Below are 8062 nucleotides of genomic sequence, written 5' to 3' on the forward strand. Positions count from 1 at the left end.
TATTCTTCCATTTACTTCCACTATTCACTTTTTATGTATCAACAACCAGAAACGTATTTCGTTTCCTACTTGGAAACTTCTTCAGTGTTGGGGCTCACTGTAATTCCTCCGAAAGTTCCTCCAGTTATTCCTCCGGAAGCTCCCCCAATAATTCCTCCGGAAGTTCCTTCAGTAATTCCTCCGGAAGTTCCTCCAGAAATTCCTACCGGAACTCTTCCGGAAGTTCCTCCAAGAATTCCTGCCGAAGTTCCTCCGGGAATTCTTCCGGAAGTTCCTTCAGGTTTTATCCAGTATGTTTAACCAGGAATTTCCCCCGGAAGTTCCTCGAGGAATTCATCCGGAAAATCCTCCAGAAATTCCTGGAATTCCAAGTGGCCGATTCCAGTTTCCGGAGGAATTTCTGGAGGAACTTCGGGAGGAATTCCTGGAGGAATTTCCGGAAGAAATCATGGAGAAACTTCCGGAGGGATTCCTGAAGGAACTTTCAGACGAAATCTGGGAGGAGTTTCTGGAGGAACTTCCCAGAGGCACTTACGGAGGAATGTCCAATGGAATTTCTTGATGATCTTTTAAAAAAACTAGTGGAGGAACTTCTGGAAGAATTCCTTGACGAACTTCTGAAGAAATTTGGGCGAACTGGTTCGATTACAGAAGATTGTACGGAACAGAAGGAACGTACGTGTTAAGCACTTCCACAGTTATTAACTGTGAGGTTTCTTAGCCAGGGTACCATTTTTGCATTCGTATATCATGAGTCTAACACGATGATACTTTTATGCCCAGGGAAGTTGAATAAGCATATGCTGTATTTCGAAAAATTTCGTTTCAGGTGGTTCGAAACGAAATTCCGCGAAAATCCGCGGAATTTGAGCATGGCGAAATCTGATTTCTTGATTTCGTTTCGTTTCGTAAAATTACCAAAATTTCGCTAGAAAAAACTAGCTTCTAACGAAATTTAACGGAATTCCGCGGAATTTCGCAACAAATTTAAACTAATCCATACTTTACATTATAAAAAAAATTTTGGCTGCGCCGCTAAACAAAATCGTTAAGTTGTTTTCAAAACTTCAGGTTATACTAATTTTTCTATTACGCTTACTAACCCCATTCTTAGTCGACAAATACGTAAGGAGTTTTCGTCTATAAAACGTCTTCAGTGTTTCCATGATTAAAATTTTGTGATATTTTTTTACTATTTGCACAATATGAATGCGGAATCGATCGTGTAGCTGCTGGTCATGGGACGGCAGCTAGTCCGGGAGAACGCGAGGTGATAAAAATCTACCTCGCTGATCACGCCAGCTAGTGTGGGAGAACGCGAAGTGATAAAACTAATGTCCAGCATTTGTAATGCTCACTCAATCTTAGGAGCACAGGATGCTCCCTCACGAAAACTTTCGGGGAGAAATCACTTTTTGGGAAAGAAAAACAGTCTGGAGAGTGACAACCATTTTTCGCTCACTTGATTGCCGTTGGAAATTGGTACTCGTTTTCTCTCATATCCGAGCATTTTCGGTGCCAGCAATCGGTAGCAGCCTTTGTGGAACAAATAACCTGGTAGCTATATGCAGATAGCTTGGTGGTGTGGCTAGAGTGAGCGCATCTCTATGGCTATTATTGTTGATATGCTGGATTCGAGTCCCACCGTGGCCATACAATTTTTATAATTGTTCTGCGATAATTCTCACGAAAGTGAGTGAGAGATTAAAGTGATGAAACGAAAAAGGAATTTTTTTAACGCTTGCTTTGGTCTCAACGAAAAGAAAATTCGGAATCCTGCTAATGCCTGCATCAAAGAGCACAAAATTATTTAGTGCGGAATCGATCGTGTTGTAGAAGATTATTAAACGAAGCACGACTTGAGTCGAGTCAAGTACGAGACGCTGAAGACGGCCTTACTGTTGAGGTCGAAATACGTATCTGTCAAGATACAATTAAGTGGTGGAATTCAAGGGGATTATACAAACTCGTCTTATGACAAGTGATGAATTACCTTCTCAACTAACCAACGATTCCTTTTCCGTAGCGCTCACGGAGATGCAGGGCATACCTCGGTCTCTTAAAACAATGAGTGTTACACTAATTTTCCTCTCCTAATACTAAATTAACTATAAGCACCGTTATTGACCAGCATCGTTATTGTTCATAACTTTTTTGTATCCCAAGAATATTATTTAATTGGTGAGCTATGCATATTTGCTGTTTCTCGGCCAATCATGATTAGCAACTGCGACGTGTACAGTTAAGAAACGTTATTAAGCTCTTCTTCGACTATTTGCACAATATGTGAGGAACATTGCAGAATTGTGGGCATTCCTAGATCTACGCATGGAATTTGCAAAACAAAATCCAGAACGGGTTGAAGATCATTAAAATTGCTGAAAATTCTTTACTTATGATTGCTTTCAGCACATATTGACCATAACAGCTGTTCTCATCTGCCAAGGAGGAATCGTAACGTATCGTTTCGAAGTCTCGAAAGAAATCTATATTTCGTTTCGTTTCGATCCGAATCAACATAGACATTTTAAATTTCGTTTCGTTAGGAAAAAGTGTGTTATCGCATACCCTTAAAGTTGAGACAATTTCCAATCCGAAAATTGTCTAGACCGGCACCGAGAATCGAACCCAGTCACCCTCAGCATGGTCTTGCTTTGTAGCCGCGCGTCTTACCGCACGGCTAAGGAGGGCCCTCGTTGACGTGTTCACTACAGGCCTTAAGGTGGCACTAATGTAGCTGTTCCATTGCACATAACGAAAAACAACATTGTGCATAGAAAAAAAAATGCTATTATAAGACTATGCCTCTGATGATTGCTTTGAAAATGCTTATTGCTACTATCGTGCTTACTTTAATGCTAATTGGTTACCTGGGTAGTGGCTGACGTTTCTGCCCATAAGCAGGGAGTTGTGGGTTCGACCGCATGCACATATCTTTCATGTTCAGAATGTCTTAGTTTTTCATGTGTTTCCTGTTCTACCAAAACTATTTCTACTGTTATACCTTCCGCACTAGGAGTTGTTAAATCTTTCGTGGCGCTTTGATGGGTCATAGAGTTCTCTGTACCTTTCTTCACTAGGTGTCCATCCTTTTCAATAAAACATACGCAAGCTCGTGGCCAGGACAGGACAGATATCGACTGTTGGAGAGTGTCTCTGTGGTAACGGATGGAATAGATGTTACTCTCATGTAACAGTCTAGGCTTATAACACCCACGAATTTATGCGAATCGCTTAATGCTAATGTTTTCCTATTTGTCATACCCACGGCTCTGAGCGTGGATGAGTCTCTGACCTAGAGCATCCGAAGTACTTGGCTCATTCAAAAACATCATTTGAAACTAATCCAAATTTTGCTCGAATGCTTGAAACTTTTTTTACGTTCCTTCTTCCGCGAGGTTTCTAAGCCGGGTTACCATTTTTGCATTTGTATATCATGAGGCTAGCACGATGATACTTTTATGCCCAGGGAAGTCGAGACAATTTCCAAATCGAAAATTGCCTAGACCGGCACCGGGAATCGAACCAAGCCACCCTCATCATGGTCTTGCTTTGTAGCCGCTGAGAGCCACTGAGAAATGAGAAGTGAGATTTTGAAGTGAGAACTGAGAAATTTGATACGAAAAGTGAGATGTAATATGTGAGAAGTGAGAAGTGAGAAATGAGGAGTGATAAGTGAAAGCCAAGAGTGAATGGAGAGAATTGAGTTGTGATAAGTGAGATATGAGGAGTGAGGAGTGAGAAATAAAAAACAATATGTGAGATGTGAGAAGTGAGAAGCAAATAGAGAGAAGTTAGAAGGGCGAAGTGAGGTGTGTGATGTGAGAAGGGAGAAGCCAAGAGCTGAAAAGTGAGAGGCGAGAAGTGGATAGTGAGACGTAAAAAGGGAAAAATTGAGATAAAGATGGGAGAAGTGAGAAGGGAGAAGTGTACCACGCGAATTTTGCGTCACACGTTCCATTGCTTGAATTGCAGTCGTGGCGTTAAGCTCGTTTGGCTACACTGATTGAGAGATGGATGAAGGCAAATCTGCAGCCAAACACCTGAAAATATCACTCAGGGAGTGGGGTTGACGGCGCGCCGGACCCACTAAACCCACTCAAGTAACAGAAGGTTACTTGAGTTACCCTCTCTACTAATACCATGGTTCCCCCCGGAACTGCCTCCCAGCATTACATCTGGGGAATAGGCAGTATCTACTTAATGTACTCGCTCATTCACGCTCACACAGGCACTCATCCCGTATGAGGCTTACTTGGGTGCTCTCTCTAACATACCTTCTGACACACCCTGACACTCTTTCTGACGCACCATATGAGTCTTACTTGGATGCTCACCACTGACATAGCATGTGAGTCTAACCTGGGTGCTCACCCTTTACGCACCATGTGAGACTAACTTGGATGCTCACCCTACCACCTGATTCACGCTCTAAAACACCAGTCTGAGACTTATTTGGGGGCTCATTCAAGCAGACACTGCCACTCCTCCTGACACACACTCTGACACACCATGTCTGACTTCGGTGTTCATCTCTAACATACCACGTGAGGCTGACTTGGATCCTCACTCTAATCTCCTCTGCCATGCCTCGAGGTGTCGATAGCGATAGGTACCAACCAGTGGCGTAGCCACGGGGGTGGTTTTAGACATAAACCCCCCTCACCCCCCCCAAAAAAAATTTTTTTGAAAGAAATTTTTTTTTCAATTACCAGCTTCCGCAGGTAATTGGCTACCCCCAGAGCTCTCGCCCAGGACGGGCCACCATCACTAAGAATAGATACGGGTACGCCTGCTAGTATGCTACGTCTACTGGCACACACCATGGAACTGTTGTACATCATCCTCGATAATGCCGCAACAGCAGTCGAAGCCCTCTTGCACGCAACCTTTGTCGTCATTGTGGTTAGGAAGGGCACAAGGCGCAAGAATGCGATAAGTCACCAAAGTGTCCATCTGCGCCAGCAAAAAAGCGTTATGGGTGGACCTCTGTGTCCCATCGGAGAGGAAAACAAGAAGAAGCCATGCAAGCAACACAGTTGATTCTTAACCACTGTACATCCTTCCAGCAGCAGCTGTGGCAGTTGGTCTCGGAGTCCAGGACCGATGTCACTCTCTTGTCCGACCCCCGTACAACGTCCCTGACTCGGGTCGTTATTTACGTGACTATTTCCACGTGCATCTCGGAATTTATTCAATGCACAATAAGGAGCACGCAATATATTTGAAACAGTTCGACAGACCTTTGCTTACGCGTGTAGATCGGAAGGCCTTGCTCCTGGAGCATACACCATATTTGAAACAGGTCATCAGGCCCTTGGTTACGCGTGTAGATCAAAAGGCCTTACTCAAGGAATGTCTTGGATGGCCAAGAAGTTGTGCTTTCTACACATTCTATTCTATGTAGAACAAGAAGCATGCATCATATTTGAAACAGGTCGACAGACCTTTGGTTACGCGTGTAGATCAAAAAGCCTTACTGCAAGAATTTCTTGGATGACCAAGAAGTTATTCTACATACACATTCTATTTTATGTACCACAAGGAGTCGTTTATTACGCGGTTTTTGGGATTTACGCGGAACGTATCCCCCGCGCTAAAACCGACTCCAGTGCAAGGATGTTATCGATCATTTAGTAATCTGCGTTCGATCATTTAGTAGTTTGTCAATAACTCATTCCAGAGGCCAAATTTCAAAATGTATTGTATGGTGGACTTCTAGTGCGAAGGTTTTTCTACAACTTTCTTTAACAGGTCGATGTTCGAATTCCACTATTAAAGGAGTTACGGTGCTAGTTGCTATACTTATACTAAATGATAACAAAATATGCAATCATTTAGTCTAAGTTACTGCTACTAGCGTTATAGCTTCGTTATTAGTGAAATTCAAACAACGAACTGTTAGCAGAGTTGTAGATAAACCTTTGCACTAGAAGTCCACCGTATAACACATTTTGAAATTTAGCCTCTGGAATGAGTTATTGAAGAACTACTACATGATCGAAGGCAGATTACTAAATGATCGATAACATCCTTGAGAGGGAGCGTTGTTTGGAATTTTGAGCGTAAAAAGAGGGGCATAAAATAAGAGAGCGTAAAAGAAGGAAGCGTATAAAGAGCAGGCTTGTAAAATGCCATCTGCATGTCATTTGACTAATTTGCTCATAACTTTCTTTAGAAGCCAAATGCATTCCATAATTTTAGATGTACTCATAACGCTTGAGTATTTTTGTCCAAGGGTACATTGTATTTTTGTCCAAGGGTACATTGCTCTAAATATAACATCTGAGGCTGGAGAGTGAAAATTCTTCAAAATGTCACGTGTCATTTGACATAATGTCATTTGAATGACATTTTGCCTCCCATGTCTTATTAGCCAAAGTAGTATGCACATTTAAGCGCTATAAGTTCGTCATACATCATGAATTGATATCTACTTTCTGAAAAAAGTTCTGGGAAAATTATACAAACGAATGCAAATGACATTTTACAACACTGATAAAGAGGTTTTAGGTCTCTCCTGACAGAATCCAAGTTTCAAAGTGCTCGCGTTTTCGGGGGCACACCACTCGATACGAAAGCAACGCACAACTGTCATTTTTATTTTTTCACGCATGCTGCGACGCAGCAAAGCTGAATCAACAAAAATGACAGTTGTCCGCCGCCTCCGTATCGAGTGGTGTGCCCCCCAAAACGCGAGCACTTTGAAACTTGGATTCTGTCAGGAGTGACCTTAACAGTACGTATTTCGACCTCAACTGTAAGGCCGTCTTCGTTAACTCGTACTTGACTTGACTTGTCTCTTACTGACGTGAATCGAAGTCGAAACAAGTACGAGGCACTGAAGACGGCCTTACAGTTGATACGTATCTTTAAAGATTACAACGTTGTGGAATTTAATGGAATAGTACTAAATTTATTTTCTTATTTCCCAATTCTCAATCGTCTGAAATGGGGCCCCCACAATGGATTCCACATTCTTTAAGTGATAGCCGGTCTAACGAAAAGCAAAAGCCACAAAAAGTGCACAAAAAATCCCAAGGTTAAAGCAGCAATGACATTATTACCCATCCATCCCTCATCGAAATGAATAGCCGCAAGACAAGACAGACACCCAATCATCCCACAAATAAACGAATAGACACCCCGGTTTAATTAATGAGATAAGTTTTCCCACCCAATATCTATACATAGAAGTCAATAAGATTTACTTTATTCTCGCTTGGGTTGGCTATGCCCACCGAAACAAAGGCGCCTTCCCGTCGGTAACCTCCCGAGGGCAAGTTGCCAGGAACTTTCACCTTACAGCTTCCGCCGTCACCACCAGAGCGGAACGCCAACGGATGAAATCAATTATTATATTCTGCTAATTTATTACCTGCCATCGGCGCACACAGTCTCCATCTGGCACACCGAAGCTTGAGAAACGTCAAACCAGTTGCCATGGTTGGGGGAGGGGTGGGGAAATGTCGGTTGCATGCAGGAGAACCCGATTTGTCCTATGTACCGGGGATGTGTGGTACCTAAAGCAAGCTGCTGGGAAACTTTTCCATATCATATCACTATTCGACGGAACGTCAATCATAAGCAAAAGTTGATCACGGTTGCAAAACGTTCAATTTTGGATTCCTTCTAGTTTTGCTTATGTTGTACAAAGCAGTTTTCTATTAATCTCGAGTAATGTATTGTGTGTTAGGGAAATAATTCTCATGTTCGATATGTTAGTCAATTTGTTCATTCGATTGGCAATTCGGAAAACATAAGATTTTGTTCATGTGAATCACCTTCAAAAACGTTATTTTGATAGACTGGTGAAAACTCAAAACAGCTAAAATTTAAAAAAAATGGTTTTCGACCTATGTTCCCAGAGTGATGCACCATTTAAGTTATGCGTCTTGTATCGATATTCGAGATGAAGGTTCACGGACTAGCATCAGCCTTGTCTTGACTTGACAAAATGACTTCGGTCCCATCCCCTGAAATCGGTTTGAAGTGACTAATTACTCCTGCGTTTAGCTCGCCGAATGCTGGATTTGGGATTTAGACATTTACGCTAATGAAC

This window comes from Armigeres subalbatus, chromosome 1 (genome assembly GCF_024139115.2).
Source record: "Armigeres subalbatus isolate Guangzhou_Male chromosome 1, GZ_Asu_2, whole genome shotgun sequence".
NCBI lineage: Eukaryota > Metazoa > Arthropoda > Insecta > Diptera > Culicidae > Armigeres > Armigeres subalbatus.